Source organism: Carassius gibelio, chromosome B22, assembly GCF_023724105.1.
Source record: "Carassius gibelio isolate Cgi1373 ecotype wild population from Czech Republic chromosome B22, carGib1.2-hapl.c, whole genome shotgun sequence".
Lineage (NCBI taxonomy): Eukaryota > Metazoa > Chordata > Actinopteri > Cypriniformes > Cyprinidae > Carassius > Carassius gibelio.
Genome location: NC_068417.1, coordinates 13,194,096 through 13,214,198, shown reverse-complemented (window position 1 = coordinate 13,214,198; position 20,103 = coordinate 13,194,096). Strand labels below are relative to the sequence as shown.

Below are 20,103 nucleotides of genomic sequence, written 5' to 3'. Positions count from 1 at the left end.
ACATATGGATATGTTTTTTTAATGCAGTTTAAATGTTATGTGGCTGTATAATCAGTTGTTTTGAAGTTAAAATTGATGATAAATTACTATTTCCCTTTGCAGTTTGACCGGCCCATTTTACCTGAACAGCTGGCCCATTTTACCTTAAACTGCTCATGCAAAAAAACTTGGCACAACTGGTGTTTCAAGAACTGTAGGGCCTAAATAATTATATTTTATTACATAATTTCAACACAAAACTATCAAAAACAGTCATTATTAATCATTAATACACATGTAATAGGCATATATGGTATTGTATTATTGTCCCAAACGATTTACCAAAAAGTGGCCCAATTTAGCTGATATCACCCTACCTGACATGAAAGTGCAGTGTGAAGGATATGAATAACAAATGTAGCCTGTCATTTGTTTACATTGAAAAGGTGTTTTTGTTGTTTAGTAGCAGAAATATGCAGTTATTAGCCATGTCCACTGTATTTTTTGTTGGTTTTCATTAGACCCCCCTTGAAAAGACCAGGACCCCCCCATTGCCCCCCCAATCAAAATTGTCTTGAGCCGCCACTGTTTGAGGGTGAGCTATTTTGAAAAGTAAAAAAAAAAAAAAAACGTTGGGACACAGACTAAATACGACATTCAGCTGTTTTGTTTCCTGAGAAATGGATCGTTTTCATCATTTTTCGCAATTCATGAAAACCAGGTGCAGACCATCATCATCATCATCATCATCATTACAACTTTGTATCAAGTTTCCCGTAAGGTAAAAATGTTTGTCTAACTTACATGACTCATCTTCAACATTTTGTGCTTGGATTTTGAAATTGTCTTGCTAAAACCGGTATAAAGTTGGTTCGACGTTTGTCAGAGATTCAGCCTCTGAAATATTCAGTACATTAGCCTAACGTTAGCTCTTTAACGGTTTAGCATAATATCAAGAAATACGGTGTTTCAATTGTTTTCAAATGTAGAAGGGAGCACACAATGTGTTTTATTTGTTTAAATCTGCTTTAAAGGCAATAGCGGCTCCTGACTAAGTTTAGGTGAGACTCTGGGTCGTAGCACTATAGGCTAACGTTATATAAAAAACATTTTGAAAGCTTTATATTCTAATCTCTGAACACATGGTGACAACATTTGTGCAGATATGTCCTTGTGTTATCCAGTGGGTGGCGCGCTAATGTTGATTTGGAAGCTCGACGTAATGTTACACGCATTAAATGCTGTATAATAATAATTATTTTTTACCTTAAATCACATAAACACATTTCATTAGATTAGATTCAAGTCTGTAATTGCACATGTAAATGCAGTTAGTATCTAACCAAAAGTTCAATAGGCAATAAGTACAGATTATATACAAGGTCTACTATGTATTACAAATGTACAATAAATAATACAGATAAGGCGGTATTATGGACATAATTTACAGATTTTAAATACTATCAGCATGATATACAGATAGGTGTACTATGAACATACTATACAGATGGATTATGTAAAAGTGTATGTACACTATAGGCAGGATTATGAACATATGAACATCATTTACACTAGTGCAATGGACAGTAAAGGGCATAGAAAATATTTAATTGTGCAAATGTATTACTCTAATTCTGGATGAACAGACAGTAGTGCAAGTAATAAAAGGTTACTGTTTTTAGCTTGTTGCAAATAAATAAATCAGTCAGATGGAGTGATGAAGAGGGGGAGGAGTCTGTGTGTGTGGTGTGGGGGGTGTTGAGGGGTGTCAGAGGGCAGAGTTCAGCAAGGAGACAGCTGTTGGGAGAAAGCTGTTCCTGAATCTTGTAGTCCTTGTCCTTGTCCTGAAGCACCTCCCGGAGGGGAGGGAGGTTAAACAGTCTGTGGTCAGGGTGAGAGGAGTCCTTGAGAATGCTGCCAGCTCGTCGTAGACATTGTTTACTCTGGATGTCCTCAAGAGCAGGAAGTGGTGTCCCTGTGATGCGTTGGGCAGTTTTCACCACCCTCTGCAGTGCCTTGCGGTCAGCCACTGAACAGTTCCCATACCAGACTGTGATGCAACTGGTCAGGATGCTCTCGATCGCACACCGGTAAAAGTTCACCAGGATGGATGAAGACAGCTGGTTCTTCTTCAGTGTCCTGAGGAAGAAGAGGCGCTGGTGAGCCTTCTTGACCAGGCTGGAGGTGTTTGTGGCCCAGGACAGTTCCTCCAAGATGTGGGTTCCCAGGAACTTGAAGCTGGAGACACGTTCAACAACCATCCCGTTAATGTGGATGGGGTCATTCATGCTTCCTTTCTTCTTCCTGTAGTCCACAATGCTGGTGTTAAGGAGGACCAAATACACAAAATAATGTTCTTTTTAGCAACATCACATGACCCCTTTAAACTCACGTGTGAATGATGGCACATTTTGGCTCATACCCTAAAATGTAAACAGCAATTTTAACAAGCTATATATATATATATATATATATATATATATATACAGCAGGACGTCTCTATGTGGTATGTAATTAAACTGTATATATTTGCTTAGCGGTTTTGGAAAATGACTAAGTTCCACTTTATGTCGTCTTTTTTTTTTTTTTTAAAGGTGTACAAGGTTTACTTGATGTGCTTACGCGCCGATAGCTAAGTTAACAACACAGAGATATTTGAAGCAGTTTTACTCACCGCCTGCGGTTCCAACACACGATCGTGACCCTTTTTCGTTGGGACTGCATTATCCTTAAGAAATAAACGATGTGCAAATCCGGCGTCAAACTGGGCCTTGTGAACAAGCATCTTCGAAATGCAGGGAACAAACAAAAACACTTGCACAACTCCATTGATGCTCTGTAAAAATAAACTCCATCCACTGGTCCCTTAATGCTGTTTCTCTTTTGGTAATCTGTGCAGGGTTGTCTTGCCCTGGCAACCAAAAACACACTCCTTTTGTGACATTTCACGATGCTCTCGCTCTGATCAGTGAAGTCTGTTGTGCTCTCAGTGCTCTGCTATACGGGAGCGCGCGCTCTTCCGGCAGAAGTGCCTTAGGACCCATATAAGGAAATTCCGCTCCATCTAACGTCACACAGAGCCATACTCAAAAAAAACTTTCAGAAACTTGTGACCAACCGGAAGGAGTATTTTTGGAACAGATATACTCCTTCAAATGTACAACTTAATTTTTTAAACTTTGTCCATGTTTAGCATGGGAATCCAACTCTTTAACAGTGTAAAAAACTCAGTATGCATGAAATAGCATTTCACCCCCCCCCCCCCCTTTAAAATGTAATATTGTAGGGTAGGGACCATCTGAAAAGTGCCAAGCAAAGAGCAAAAAGCACAATTATTTCATCTAAATGCTTCAGTTGTGAAATGCATAACAATAAATCTTATTACTGGTTCATAAAAGAACATTTACATTTTGGTTACAAAATAAATAAATCAAATGCGATTTTCATGCACATCTCATCAGTAAAGGAGCTCCTTTAATTAATAACAAATCAAGGTTGCCATGTTTTTACAACAAAGCCTGCCCAGTTGCTTCACAAAACTAGTCCAATCGCATTTCCAGGGGGTTCCCCAATAAAAAATTACATCCCAGGGCTGCCTTGGTAAAATTAGCATTTAGCTAAATATCAAGTCATTGGTATTGTGGTTTTTCATGTCTGGGCTAGTTTTGAGGTGAAATTGGGCAGGTTTTGTTTTGAAAACCTGTCAACCCTGATCTGAATGCACATGCTGGATATATACTGCTATACTGCTAAAGAGCGCCTTTGTAGATGAGATTCGCATGAAAATCCTATTTTATTTAGTATTTATTTATTGCACAGTCCTATTGGGCAGTTTACCACTCCATAGAGGAAGATATTGCACTTGTTTGACATTCAGAAGTTTAAATACATTTAGAATGCACACAGGAGTATATGTAAACATTATTTATTTAAATTTTAATTTAACACATTCATTTTTAAAACATTCATTTTTAATTTATAACTGTCTTTTTACTGGTTCATACACTAACATTTAAACGTTGTAAAAACTAACATTTAAAACCATGGGCGTAGGTTTGGGGGGGACACTAGGTACTAGTCCCTATTAGTATTTTGAGATGACAAATTTGTCCCCACCAATATTTAGCAAGCTCCTTTGAACTGCTATTTGTATATTTGCACTACTATTGGGATCGATTCTAACGGCCAAGACGACGACAGTACAAGAAACGCTGTAATTTGATTGGCGGCGGGGTATCTGACAGGCTACACGCGCGGGCCGGGACTACTTTTGTGCTTGCACTAGCAACGACTGCCGATGGTAAGTTACCAGGGCTGTCTCTGTACCACATACAAAGGCCAGTAAAAAAATAATAAAATCAGTTTTATTCTACTGTGGAAAATGGTATTAACTGGTGATAGTGTGTGTTACCCAGGATGATAGAATGCTACGCTAGCAAGTAACTGAATGTCAATAAGCCTGTACCTTGACTTGGAATCTAGCAGTCAACCGTGGGCGAGGCTAGACCCTTTTTAGGGGTGCTTCAGCATCTGAAAAGTGCCAAGCAAAGGATCCTCTCTAGCTATTTAGTGCTGACACACAGGTGGAAGCAGACAGCGTTTACTCTTTCACTAGACTCCGTTCATTCCTACAGGACACTAAAGGCATGAGATCAGTTAGAGTTGATGATTTCTTCCCGGATTTAAAGTTGTTTCTCGATTCAGTTAAGCTGTGTATGAAAAATACTGATCGGACTGATCAGTCTATTTTCAGTGATCAGGAAATCTATCGTCTTAAGAAATTGATGCTCAAAGATAGATCGCAAATAGCTAGTGATGGTTAATTTTCTTTTGTACTTCTCTTTTCTCTGTGCTCTTTTATCTGGTTTGTTTAAATTGCAAGCTCAATACAATCCTTCATCTAATATGTGTGAAGTAAAGCTTGGATCTTTAAACATTAATGGGGCAAGGGAGGATGTGAAGAGGGCTGTTCTATTTAATCTATTTAAAGTGAGAAAATGTAATGTTGTATTTCTGCAAGAAACACATAGTCAGTAGAGAATGAAGCAGATTGGAAGAAAGAATGGGATGGGGAATTTCATCTTAGTCATAACAGCAATAACAGCGGTGGAGTTGGCATCCTTTTTTCTAAAGATTTTACTCCAATATCTTCTGTTAGTGAGGAAATTATTAAGGGCCGGTTATTAAAGCTACATGCTGTCTTTGAAAATGTAAAATTGATTTTTATTAATGTGTATGCTCCAACTGTGGGAACTGGTATTTCTGATCATTCTTTGGTTCAGTGTTAAATTTTTATCAAAGATGTGAAATGTATTAGTGCTTTTTGGCATTTTAATGTAGCTTTGCTTGATGACATTTCTTTTAGAGATACTTTTAAGTTTTTTTGGGATGGTTTTAAAAATACAAAATCTGAATATGTTTCTTTGCAACAGTGGTGGGATATAGGAAAGAGTAAAATTAAACAGCTTTGTTTACAATATACTCTAAATGTGACAAAAGATATGACCAGATCTATGAAAGCCTTAGAGAATGAAATAGCGGAGCTGCAAGAGTTGGCAGACTCCACGGGAGAAAAAGAACACTTTACAAGTCTCAAAAGGAAAAAAAACAACTCTGTCCAACCTGTTGGGTTTTTCTGCTCAAGTAGCTTTGGTCCGTTCGCGTTTTCAAAATGTTGTTAAAATGGATGCTCCTTCTCATTTATTCTTTGCCCTAGAACGAAAGAATGGGCAAAGGAGACTCATCCATTCTTTGCGAAACAATAACGGACAACTACTGCATGAATCTGCAGAGATTCGTAAATGTGCTGTTGACTTTTATGAGAAACTGTTCAAGAAAGAGTCTCAAGACATACAAGAAGAAGCACAGGGCTTTTATGAGGGCTTACCACAGGTCTCAGAGGAGACTAACATGGAGCTGGGTGGTCCAATCTCTGAAGCTGAATTATACGCTGCATTGCAGAGCCTAGAGAGTGGCAAGTCTCCAGGTATTGATGGGATTCCTGTGGACTTCTATAAAGTTTTTTGGAATGAAATTGGTAAAGACTTGTTACTTGTGCTAATGGACAGTCTTGAAAAAGGTTTTTTACCACTAAGCTGCAGGAGGGCGATCCTTACTCTTCTTCCTAAGAAAGGTGACCTGCAAGAGATTAAAAATTGGCGACCAGTGGCTTTACTGTCAGCTGATTACAAGCTGCTCTCCAAAATATTAGCCATGAGACTGAAAAAAGCAATGGAGCAGACTATACATGTGGACCAGACATACTGCATTCCTAACAGATTGATCTCGGATGACATTATTTTACTTCGTGATGTTTTGGACTTCTCCAGTTTTTTGGGTTGTGAACTTGGTTTAATTTCAATAGACCAAGAAAAAGCGTTTGACAGAGTTGAACATCAATATTTATGGCAAATGTTGGAAGCTTTTGGTTTTAGTCCAGGTTTTATAGCCTTGATCCAGGTTTTATACAGAGACATTGAGAGTTTACTAAAGATTAATGGAGGATTAAGTGCTCCTTTTAAGGTTCAGAGAGGAATTAGGCAGGGTTGTTCTCTCTCTGGAATGCTTTACTCTCTAGCTATCGAGCCTTTCAGGTGTATTTCTTCCTGGTTGCAATTCTGTTTTTAAATTATCTGCTTATGCTGATGATGTGGTGATTTTTGTCAAGAATCAAGATGACATTAATGTTCTTGTTGAATGTATAAATGATTTCAGTGTTTTGTCATCTGCAAAAGTCAACTGGAGAAAAAGTGAAGCCATATCTTTTGGTGTTGAATTAGTTAAAAAGACTGTATTGCCTAATGGGTTGTCTTGGGTTAAGGGTGGTTTTAAGTATCTTGGTGTGTGTTTAGGAGACCATTCTTTTGTGTGTAAAAATTGGGATAATGTCTTAGAAAAAATTGAAGGACGTCTTAAGAAATGGAAGTGGATTTTACCACACATGTCTTTTAGGGGGCATGTATTAGTGATCAACAACATAGTGTCATCTATGTTGTGGCATCGCCTGATGTGTGTTGATCCTCCCGCACAGTTGCTGGCAAAAATACAAGCAGTATTAGTAAATTTTTTCTGGGATCATTTACATTGTGCCTTTTGTTTTTGCCTAAGGATGAAGGGGGTCAAGGACTTGTTCATCTCGCTAGTAGAGGTGCTACTTTCAGACTTCAATTTATACAGAGACTTCTGTTTGGACCAGAAAACCTTGTCTGGAGACCCTTGGCCCACACCATATTGAGTCAAAGTGGGAATTTGGGCCTAGCTCAGTCGTTATTTTTAATGGATCTGAAGACTCGCAAACTTTGCAACCTTCCTAAGTTTTATCAGGGGGTGTTTACTGTGTGGGGGATGTTCCAGAAAGTGAGGACAAGCAGTGATTCACTGTTTTGGTTGTTGAAAGAGCCAGTGCTGAAGGGCACACGTTTCAACATAGAGCTCTTAGCTGTGCCTTTTATGGCACAGCGTTTCATTTCAGCGGGAGTTGTTACTCTGAAACATGTTTTTGATATGACTGGCCCAAACTTGTCTAACACTGAAAAACTAGCCTCTCATATAGGAGTCCGATCTATTAGGACTGTAAATCACTTACTTAACAGTTTGAAAGGTGAACTCACACAGACTGAAATCTCCTTGTGCAATGACTATTGTAATGGACATTGTCAACCGGATAGTAATAATATATTCCCCTCATTAATTCTTGCTCCTGATTTTAAAAACTGCACTGGTCCAATGCTAGAGTTAACTGAAACTCTCACAAACAATGTGGTCACAATGACAGGGAAATCTATGTATAAGTCTTTGGTCAAGATTTTAAATAAAGACAAATTGAATGGGCGAATTGATACTCCCTGGAGAGCACATTTCGGGCTTGATGATGAGGTCAAGCCTGAGTGGAGAACTCTTTATAAACCACCCCTAACGAAAAAAGTCGGGGATTTACAATGGAGAGTGTTACATGGAATTGTGGCTGTCAATGCTTTTATCTCTGTTATTAATGCTAATGTAAATGAAAATTGTCCTTTCTGTTTGCAAAGGGAAAGAGTGTATCATTGTAATTTTTTTATATTGTTACAACAATTGTTCACAATGTTTGGAGAAGTTTTTACTAAAGAGATGTTTATTCTGGGATATAGATACAGTCAAAAATACAGACAGAAATGCCATCTTTTTAATTTTGTTTTAGGTCAAGCAAAAATGGCTATTTATATTAGCAGGAGAAATAAAGTAGATGGGTCTCTTGATTTTGATGCAAGCACTTTGTTTGTCAGAATGATGAAAGCCAGACTGAAGGTTGATTTTGATTTTTATTCTTCTATCAATAATATAGAGGAATTCATTGTCATCTGGTGTTATAAAGATGTGTTGTGCTCTGTTGTAGACGATATGTGGTACTGTGGTATAGGTTTGAGTTAAATGGTTTTCATGAAATCACTCATAACTTTTATGTTTTTTAAAATTTTTTATTCTATCTTGTAGAGAAATCTTGTTTGTATAAATAAAGATGTTAAAAATCTCTCTCTCTCTCTCTCTCTCTCTCACACACACACACACACACACACACACTCATCTCTCTCTCTCTCTCTCTCTCTCTCTCTCTCTCTCTCTCTCTCTCTCTCTCCATCTCGTTTCCGCTTACGCGTGCACGTGCGTGGGTCAGTGACCGAGAGGTGTGTGAGCGTCTGAGTGAGCGCTGACGGGTTTTTTCTCTGTAAGTTTTCCCTTTCATCTCTTTTTTCTTGCGGGTCTGTTAAGGATTTAAGGGCGATTTTTCCTTAACTCTGTGTGTTAAGTGCTGCCGAAATGGGGACGCATTCTGATGGTCTTTTATTGTTAACTGCCCAGCATGGATGTAAATGCATGCCGGATGAATCAATCACAGTTGAAGATGTTTTAAATGCGATTGGAGTTGATTTAGGTGCGAGTGATATCTTATCGGCATCTAGAATGAATAAAGCCATCGTTGTTTTTCTAAAAGAAGAGTCGATGGTAGATGATTTGGTTGAGCGTGGTTTGACTGTGGGGAATGTTTTCGTGTCAATTTTACCGCTATCTAATCTGGCAAAGAAAGTGATGTTGTCTAATGTACCCCCGTTTATTTCTAATGACTCATTAGAACGCTTACTTGTTCGCTATGGCAAATTAGTGGGACCAATAAAGATGATTCCTCTTGGCCTAAAAAACCCTGATTTGAAACATATAATGTCTTTTAGACGCCAAACACATATGTTGTTGAATGCGGATTGTCAGTCTTTAAATGTTTCTGCAAAGATTACTGTGCAAGGCAAGGGTTACACAATATTTATTAGTACCGAATCGATGAAATGTTTCAATTGCGCCAGATATGGGCATATAAAGCAGGCATGCCCTTTACTTGTTGAGGCTGTGAGTGAGGTTGAAAATGGGGATGAACCTGCTAACACACACAGAAGTAACCCCAACTACAGAAAACCATAGTGTCGGTGAGAGCATCAATGAAAATATTGAAGATGTAGAACAAGTTGCAATGATGACTCTGTCTGGTGATAGAGATGATCAAATTGAATCTGAATCACTAAGTAATGTGAGTGCAAATGAACAGTCTGTTGAGACACTTTTGCATGTTGGAGTTGTAAATGATTCTGTGACTGCAGGAGAAAATGAATTGGGTGTTCCTGATGGACAGATAAAAGTTGGGGGAGAGACTCAAATGTTGACTGAAAATCTATCTCAGAATATAACAGACACAAAACTACTGGAGCCAGAGCTAGGAGAATCCCAACCGGTCGATGATGATAGTACTGATAGTGCCACATCAGATGAAACAGGTGTGACTGAAATGAATTCTCAAGGAAATACTCTGTTTTTAAACTGAAGTCTTATTATTCTGTCCAGCAGATAAATAATTTCCTTGATGCCACATTTAATCAGCGAAGACCCAAAATAGAGGGTTTTTTTCCTGATTTACAACTTTTTGTTGAATCTGTTGCTGTGGCGATGAGAAAATCTACACTAGAGGAAATTGACCAGCCTAAACGATACAGACTTAAGAAATACATGAGTACTGTTAGGCAAAAGTTGAAAATGTGTCAAAAAAAATAAATATATAGTCATGTTTATGTATGCATTTAGTCTTTTCCTTTTTTTCCACCTCCTTTTTAGTTACCATATGACATCTTTAAATATAGGGACTTTCAATATCAATGGATGTCGGGACTCAGCCAAGAGAGCTGCTTTATTTGATTATTTAATCTTAAAAAAAGCAGATATTGTCTTGCTTCAAGAAACCCATACAGACATACAAAATCAGACACACTGGGCTAGAGATTGGAAGGGCAATGCTTCATTGAGCCATGAAACTAATTTAAGTGCAGGTGTTGCCATACTTTTCTCATCCCGTATTGGTAATCAATCAGTAACGGTAGAAATTATGCCTGGCAGAATTTTGCGAGTTGATATTACTCTTGGTGGAACTGATTACACTTTCTTTAATGTTTATGCACCAAGTGTTGGTCAGGAGCGTGTGCTATTTTTTGGAAAACTTTCGGATGCCCTCTTACAGTGCCCTCAAGATAATATTGTTGTAATGGGGGGGGATTTTAACTGTACAATTAATCAATTTTTAGATAGGAATCACGATGAACCCCATCCATTGTCTGCTGGAATTTTGAAAAATCTGATTGACTATCATGACTTTGTTGATGTATGGAGGGAGGCTTTTCCTGGGGTTAGACAATATACTTGGTTGAAGAGAAATTCAAATAGATTGTCTGGAGCCAGATTGGATCGTTTCTATGTTAAAAAAACACATAGAGATAGGTTCTTTAATAGTTGTATTTCTCCTTCTTTTCTCTCTGATCACCATTTTTGTTCAATATCTGTTTCTGTTGTATCTTCTAAAATCTATAAATCACAGTGGCGTTTCAATAATAGACTTTTACAAGATCACAATTTCCTTCAATCTTTCAATCTTTTCTGGGAGTCTTGGAGAGAAAAGAGAGATAGTTTTCAATCATTAAGTCAATGGTGGGATATTGGCAAAGTCCATATAAAGATCTTTTGCCAACAATACAATGCAGAAAGTATCGGAAGCTTGAAAGATGAAATGAAGATTCTTGAACATAACATCCTTGAACAAAGCACCAAAAATGCTTCTGATGATTTAACTTCTGTTGATCATATCACAGAGAATAAGCTTCTGTTGAAAAATCTGTTGGAGGAAAGAGGAAAATTAGCTTTTTTAAGAACTAGATTTTCCCAACTTAATGAAATGGACATTCCCACACCATTTTTTTTTGGACTTGAAAAAAAGCAAAAAGAGTAAAAACAATTTTATCAATTGAAACTTCCAAATGGCCGAGTGACAACAAATCAACAAGAGATCCAGTCTCATGCAATTTCTTTTTATGAGGACTTGTATTGTTCTGACCAGTGTGATGATCTAACAACAGACCAATTTTTACATGAATTGCCAAACATCTCAGAGGAGGAGAGGATAGAGCTTGACAACCCTCTAACCTTTTCCGAGGTTTCACAGGCTGTTCAGGAGTTGAGCCTCGGGAAGTCACCTGGGTTGGATGGGCTTTCAGTGGAATTTTTTAAATCCTTTTGGAGTCTAATGGGCCAGGATTTATATGATGTTTTTGTTGGATGCATTAATAGAGGGACTCTACCTTTAAGTTGTCGGAGAGCGATGTTAACATTGATCCCCAAAAAAGGAGACCTTGGATGCCTAAAAAACTGGAGACCGGTTTCACGGTTATGTGTTGATTTTAAAATCTTGTCGAAAACATTGACCAACAGGCTTAAGCAACATATGACAACCATAATCCATGTGGATCAAACATTTTGCATCCCTAAACAGACAATCTTTGACAATCTGTTTTTGGTGAGAGACATCATTACTGTTGCAAAAAGACATAAGCTGGACATTGGTTTGCTTTCTCTGGACCAGGAGAAGGCTTTTGACCGTGTAGACCACCACTATATGTTTAAGACTCTGGAAGCTTTTGGATTTGGTCCATATTTTGTATCTTGCATTAAGCTGCTGTATAATGATGTTTATAGTATGCTTAAGATTAATGGATCTTTGACGAGGTCTTTTTCAGTGACCAGAGGCATAAGGCAAGGCTGTCCGTTGTCAGGCCTTTTGTATGCGATGTCTATAGAACCACTTTTGATTATGCTGAGGAAACAGTTGTGTGGTGTTTCCCTTCCTGATTCCCCTGAAATTGCTCCCATTAAACTTACCGCTTATGCGGATGATGTAACGATAGTTATAAAAAATTTAGAGGATATTAACAATTTAACCTCTTGTTTAAATAATTTTCAAAAAGCATCATCTGCTTGTATTAATTGGGAGAAATGTACATCTTTTTTGTTGGGTGATTGGCAAACTGTTGCGCCCCCAAAATTGCCAAAACAGTGTAAATGGGGCAGGGATGGTTTTAAAATGCTTGGAGTTTACTTTGGGAATGATCATTATGAAAAGAAGAATTGGGAGGGTCTAGTTGATTGTGTTAACTAGGGCTGCACGTTCTCAAGTTTTTCATTAACCGTTAACCGAGGCCCTTAGCGGTTAATACTCGGTTAACCATAGTGTGCCATAGTAACCATAACCATAGTAATTTCCGGACATTGGCCGAAAAAAAAAAATGAATGTCCGACAAAATTTAATCTCTCCAGTCAAATTGTCCTATTAAAACTGCCTAATAATGCCGCCCATTAACACAATCTGAATTTGAGAATAAGCCTAAAATGTATAAGGCAAAAGGTAACAAGCAGACTCCGCGGCCGCCTCGCTAAGGCTATGACTATGACTATGTTTGACACGTACAATATTTGAAAATCGATAATTATTTATTTAAATTACATTTATATCTGAATTTATGTCAACCTATAGACTTTCAAATATCAAAATGTCATGAATTAATATGTATTTGTGTACAAAATGACATATAAACATATTTTCCTATTATACTTTGCCTGGAAACGCTTCCAACAAGGCGTCGGTTCTATTTCTAGCATGCACGCGTCGAGCCGCGCCTGAGCCGCGCGTCTCACGCAGGCAGTCGACAAGCTCTAACCTGTTAACATGGGAACCGAATTAAAAACAGACACGCCACGCAGCTGAGATGCTTTCGCCACGCATCCAGTGTGTCCTGACCGGCCTAATGATGCCCGGGTGTTGGCTGTTGAGATTACAACAACGAGGTTGTACTTGAAGTATAGCACTGTATTGCAATACTTGCATTTTGCCCCGTCACTCGTATTAGCCCGCTTCATATTAGAAAAATGACTTCTTCTTGTGGACATTACAAATGTCTGGGAGCGCTCTGGCGGTCTCTGGTGGTGCAAAAATGTATTACAACTAAATTCAATGCACGCCATTGACGTCACTTAACCGAGCAAAATGTTTCACTCGGTTACACAATTTTTAACGGTTAATCGGTTAACCGGTTAACCATGGACACCCCTAGTGTTAACGGTAGACTTCAGAGATGGAGATGGCTGCTTTCACAACTTTCTTTTAGAGGAAGATGCTTAGTAATTAATAATATAATTGCTTCAATGTTGTGGCATAAGTTTACTGTTCTAGACCCTCCTAAAGACTTGCTCAAAAGTGTTCAAAAGACATTGGTTAATTTTTTCTGGGATAGTTGTCATTGGCTTCCTCCAGGAGTCCTTTACCTTCCAGTGGCAGAGGGAGGTCAAGGGCTTATACATCTTGAGTCAAAGATCTTGGCAATGAGGATGCAAACATTGCAGAAACTTTTGTATAGTTCAAATGATTTGCCCTGGGTGTGTTTTGGGAGATCTATACTTAAGCATATTGGTGGAATAGGTATGGACAAACAATTGTTTTTAATGAAGAAAACGTTTGTTAAAAAGTTTTCTGATCTGTCTTTTAGCTTTTATGTCTCAGTGCTCAAATCATGGGAATGTTTTGATATATGTAGAACTAGTGAAGAGCACTTTGGTGTGGAAGAACCTATTTTTTTTAACCCGCTTTTTGAGCTTCCTTCAAATGTATCTCAGTCTTTAATCAATAGATTCTTGAATTCTGGTGTTACTAAAGTTATTGATTTGATTGATTTAAGTAGAGGCCAGTGGAAAACTTCACAGTCACTTGCTGATCAAGTTGGCTTTAATTCTCTTAGAGTAATTGATGGGTTTGTTAGGGGGTTGAAATCATCCATTCCTCTATCATTTGGTCAAGCTGTCAGTCATGTTTTGGAGAATGGTGTTGTATTGATGAACTTCCCTAAGTTAAAGGTGGTTCCCAGGGAATGTGGTATTGATGAAACTGGTTATGTTTCCTTACTAAAAGGTTATGGAGAATTGACCTTTGATTGTATAGGGAAAAAAATACTATACCACATATGCGTTAAAACTTTACATGTTGGTCAGTTGAAAGAAAAAGTTGATACTAAATGGAGATCTCAACTATCTATACCGGAAAATATTCTTCCCTCTTGGAGACTTTTGTATAAACCTCCAATTTCTAAGAGATGTGGTGATCTGCAGTGGAGACTGATCCATTGTATCCTAGCTACAAATAAGTTTATTGCAAAAATGAATGAAAATGTTACTTCGATTTGCCCATTTTGTGATGCTATTGATACAATTTTTCATATGTTTTGTGACTGCTCTAGACTTGACCCTATTTTTGTACTGTTGGAAAGAATTATATCTAAATTGGGGTTCCTGTATACTAACAGCCTTTTTATTTTAGGCTGTGGTTATAGGAAATCTGCACAAGAACAATGTGTACTTGGTAATTTTGTCGTAGGTCAAGCTAAATTGGCAATTTTTAAGTCGCATCAAGAAAAAAATGCAGGCAGAGATGTTTGTATGGTGGCTTTATTTAAATCCTTAGTGGAATCAAGAGTGATTATAGAATATACATATTACAAGCATATTAATAATGTTCTTTTTTTTAAATGGAGATGGTGTGTTAAGGAAGCACTGGTTATAGTGAATGATAATGGGGGGTTGTTTTTTAATTGGTAATTTCGGTAATGCTGGTATTTATTTATTTAAAAATAAAGAGGAAATGTTCAATTCAATTCAAGTTTATTTGTATAGCGCTTTTTACAAAATAAATCGTTACAAAGCAACTTTACAGAAAATTATGTTTCTACAATATTTAGTAGTAGCTAGTAGTTTGTGCACATTTGACAGGATTTTAGAAAAAATAATAATAATAATACAAGACGTAGTCAGCTAGACGATGAACTATCAATATTATTAAGTTATTATATGATTCAGTCACACATTTAGCAATAATTGTTAGTTCTGTTTGTTGATTCAGGGTTAGCATCATCTGAGGTCCTCTGAGGGTCAGCATCATCTCTTCTCAGGTGTTCTGGATCCAGACTGGAGCTTGTTTAAATCCTAGTTACCACGGGATGTAAATCCCGTGGCGAAACATAGAAACAAAATACAGACATCATTAGCATAGCTGCTGATCCAACAAAGTAAAATTAGTTTAACCCAAGCTAATGAATAAAAATGCAACTTTGAACAGATGCAACTACACTCACAGTTAAAAAGATACATTATTCGAATGCTTGGCGAAAGTGATGTGTTTTTAATCTAGATTTAAACAGAGAGAGTGTGTCTGAACCCGGAACATTATCAGGAAGGCTATTCCAGAGTTTGGGAGCCAAATGTGAGAAAGCTCTACCTCCTTTAGTGGACTTTGCTATCCTAGGAACGACCAAAAGTCCAGCGTTTTGTGACCTTAGGGTGCGTGATGGGTTGTAGCGTGGTAGAAGGCTAGTTAGGTACGCTGGAGCTAAACCATTTAGGGCCTTATAGGTAAGTAATGATAATTTGTAACTGATACGGAACTTAATAGGTAGCCAGTGCAGAGACTGTAAAATTGGGGTAATATGATCATATTTTCTTGACCTCATAAGGACTCTAGCTGCTGCATTTTGGACTACCTGTAGCTTGTTTATTGAAGAAGCAGGACAACCACCTAGAAGTGCATTACAATAGTCCAGTCTAGAGTGTGTAATGTGATTGTGATGTAATCCCCAAAAAAATGTTTTAACTAATGGTGAATAAAAAAAGGCGTGTAAAAGTCAAGTCTCTCTCTCTCTCTCTCTCTCTCTCTCTCTCTCTCTCTCTCTCTCTCTCTCTCTCTCTCTCTCGTGTGTCTGTGGCCTGGCAGTGAGCAATGGACATACGACAATTCTTTAAAAGAAAAAAAAAAAAGACAGATTTAGGTGAGAGACTAGAGACAGTCCATAATGACCTATGTCTTGTTATTTATTTATTTTTTTGTTCTTCTGAAAAGTGTTTAGCTAAAGTAACAGATAATGCAAACCAGCTGTAGTTGTATGAAATTACTTCTCTATTCAATGGTCCCCTGCTTTATCATTTATTTATTTATTTCAAACTCACAAGCTTCTCTTGTGAAACGAATTTGTCATTTAAAAAAGTTTCTTGAAAAGGGAAAGGGAGAGCATGCAGGAAGAACCAGGTGAGGAAACAACAACAATGAATTGACATATAGTGAATAGTGGCAAGCAAAACAGTAACTACTCATACTCCTATACAAACTTATTGGCTTTTTTTTTTACATTATTTTACACCACATTTTATCATAATAAAGGAGGAGGAAAACAACAGGGAGAGTCCATAAGGGATGAGAGGGAATTGACTAGTGAAAGAAATGAAGAGACAGAGGGAGTGCAACATAGAGACCACCAAGCCAAAGCAGCAAAGACAGAAGAGAGCTGTTCAGACTTCGGGGATAAGGACACTGGTCCTAAACAGTTAAAGCTGTCTCAATACCCTCATACTCAGTTTTATCACACAAAAAATGTCAGAAAGGATGCACTTGTTAATGATGGAGTTAATAGCTGGCAAAAGGCACCTAAAAAGTTTCAAAAACATGAAACAACACCGTCACATAAGGACAGTGTGGTTTGTTGGAACAGCTACAAGTCTGTCAAAAGGGAATGTTGTAGAGCAGATAGAAGCAGCAAGTATCACTGAAATTAGTGAAAGAAGGCAGTACCTAGAGCGTATTATGGCAGTAACCTGCTTCTTGGGGAAGCAAGGCATAGCATTCAGAGGTCATGATGAAACGGATGAGAGTCACAACAAAGGCAATTTCCTAGAGTGCATGTCACTTTTGACCAAATTTGGTCCCTTCTTGCAGAGATACACAGCCCCTTCAAACACCACGTACCTCTCATGTGATAGCCAAAATGAGATGATAGAGTGCTGTTCACAAGAACTAACAGAAAATATCATCAGTGAGATAAAGGGAGCAAATATGTGTGCCATTATGGCTGATGAGGCCAGGGATGGAAAGACAGAACAGTTGGCACTTTGTGTTAGATACGTGTCTGTTGAGGATGGCGTCAAATAAAGGTTCCTAGCCCTTATAGAGGTGTCACAGTTTGATCCTACTTCCATAACAGCTGCAATTGAAAATCAGTTGGTAAAGAAGGGATTTGATCAGTTGAAATGTGTGGAACAGACCTACGATGGGGCAGCTGTCATGAGTGGGGATGTTGGGGGTGTACAAGGGGTGTCTGTGTGAACTATCACAATTAAGCTGGTGTTCTGAAAAGGTCTCAAAAAAAAAAAGAAAAAAAAATCTGGATTTTGGAGTTATTTGAATCAATGTTAAAATGATAAAGTTATTTTTCAATAGACATATTGTTTGTTTTTGTGTGAAAAGAGGGTGGGTGGTGGCAGTGGGGCTTATTGGGTGCTCAGCACCCCTAAAGCTCTGACCCTAGAATCGCCCCTGCAGTCAACATAAACATGAGTGTAGGCTACTGGAGGGTAAATAGTGTTTATAATAGAAAAGGGTTATTATATTTATTTATTTAGATTTGTTTCCTTGTGGCAGAGTATTTTTTTGTTAGTGTAAATACTAATGTACATAATAATTTATGTTAATAAAACATTTGGTTGTTCAGCATTACACAGTCTCAGGTTTTTATTTTTATTTTTTGAGAGTGCATTTTTGAGATTATACAGTTATACTAGCTCTTTGGGGACAGTATACAGGATGGTATATCGGGGGGGGGAGATGTGTTTCCCGGGGTGTCCCCACCAAAGCTGAGACCAAACCTACGCCCATGTTTAAAACACAGCACATGATATTTAAATATCATAATATACGTCAATCAATGTAAAGTAAATCTGCTCTTCTATTTTTACTTCGAAGGATGTGTGTTGTTACTGGTTTCTAGAACAACATTTTGATAGTTGTTTTAGCCACATAACTATAAAAGAACACATAATATTCAAAATGAAACAAAAATGGATTAGTATAAATATAAAATAAAATAAAAAATGAAACTTCTATCTCAGCTTAAAAGGCTGTGTCCTGTTAAACACTTCTCAAATAACATTTTGCAGTATTGTCAGAAGAGATACAGAAGTCCCGCTATTGATTTTTCAAGTTTCACTTGCCAAACTTTCAAAAGAGACTTAAGTATTACTGACCCCTAGAGAAATATAGTGCAGTTGTTTTGAGTTTTACATTCAAACTTTTAAATTAATTTAAAATAAACACCAACTTCTATTTCTTTGCCGTTTCGGGAAGGAGTACTTCCTAGCCATCTGGGGGCGCTGTTGAAGCCCAGGCTTTGGCTTAAGAAGGGGATTGAGACTGCACTTTTGGCAGGCTGCTCTGTTGACAGTTTCCAAGCTGGGGTGCTTGGGGAGGAAATGACGCAGCACCTGCAATGTCTTTTGTGCCTTCATGAAGGGTTCTGTGAAGCTGACCATGGCAGGTCCAAAGAACTCCTTTGTAGAGACTGGGGAGTCGAGGAAAGCCATTTTTTGGTGTCCCTGATCTTCATCAGGTTTAGCCACAGGTAGTGTTCCAGTAACACCAAACTGGCCATGGCCTTTCTGAATGCCTGCATCATCACCTCGGTAGCACGTAGGGCCAGATCCGTTTCCGCACACAGCTCCATCAATGCACTTGGATATTGGCCAGAGAAGTTTGGCCTGAAATGCCTGTAGCACAGACATCATGTGCAGGGCTAAACCAGCCTACAAGCTCCTGCATAAGCCCTAAGAAGAGGAGTTCACACACAGCAAGTACGGACCTGCTCTTGATCGGTGGCCAAAGTAACAGTGTTCTGAGATGCATGCTTTAAGTGACGTGACATTCAGCCAAGGATGGTGACCCATACTCAGTGCAGTGTTCATCATTTATGCTGCAGCGCCCAGGGAGCAGTTGTGGGTTCGGTGCCTTGCTCAAGGGCACCTCAGTCGTGGTATTGATGGCACGAGACTCGAACCCACAACCCTAGGGTGAGGAGTCAAACTCTCTAACCACTAGGCCACAACTTTCCCACTGCACATGCACATTGAGTCCTTTTAAATAATGTAAATTGATTTAGCAACACGGTTAGCATTCCTTGACAGTTTTTCGGAAATTGTGTAGTCTACACGGTATTTTTATTTGGCTATTTAGAATCAGAACCAGAAATGCTGATTTGTGAATGCCCTAATCAGTCTAATCAGTCAGTCCGTACCAAAAACACACCTGAACCAACTCTTTAGGGTCTCCAGGAACACTAGATAATGATGCAAACAGGTGTGTTGAAGCTGAAATTTGTAGAAAGGTGGATCTTTGCGAACAAGTCACTCTGGTTTAGAACATCAAGTGATCAAACTTATGTCACGATATATTTCTTAATTTCTGAAAAAACAATAACATTTTCAAATATTGTTATAATTTAAAATAACTGTTTTCTATTTGAAAATATTTAAAATATATAATTTATTCCTGTGATTTCAAAGTTGAGTTTTAGCATCATTACTCAAGTCACATGATCCTTCAGAAATCATTCTAATATTCTGATTTACTGCTCAAAAATGTGTACATGTTGAAAACAGCTGAGTAGACTTTTTCAGGTGTCTTTGATGAAAAGTAAGTTCAGAAGAACAGCATTTATTTGAAATAGAAATCTTTTTGTAACATTATAAATGTCTTTATTATAATTTTGCTACATCCTTCTGGATACATATTGATATTGCATTATTGTCCAGCCCTAACTGCACTCTATTAAAGCTGTTCCAAAGGTGAAGTCTTATTTTTTAACCCAAGATGGCGCTGCATGCTGCAGTATGCAAACTAAATGCTAAATAAATAAAACAAAA

General features: G+C 38.0%; 1 protein-coding gene across 1 annotated transcript in view; it reads left to right on the top strand.

Annotated features, from left to right (window-relative positions):
• Window positions 1-591: 591 nt before the first annotated feature.
• LOC127987106 (SLAM family member 5) overlaps window positions 592-20,103 on the top strand; it is a 67,904-nt gene continuing 48,392 nt past the window's right edge. Inside the window, exon 1 of the mRNA XM_052589403.1 lies at window positions 592-724. The gene's annotated coding sequence lies outside the window, so the exon portion shown is untranslated. The remainder of the gene's footprint in view (window positions 725-20,103) is intronic.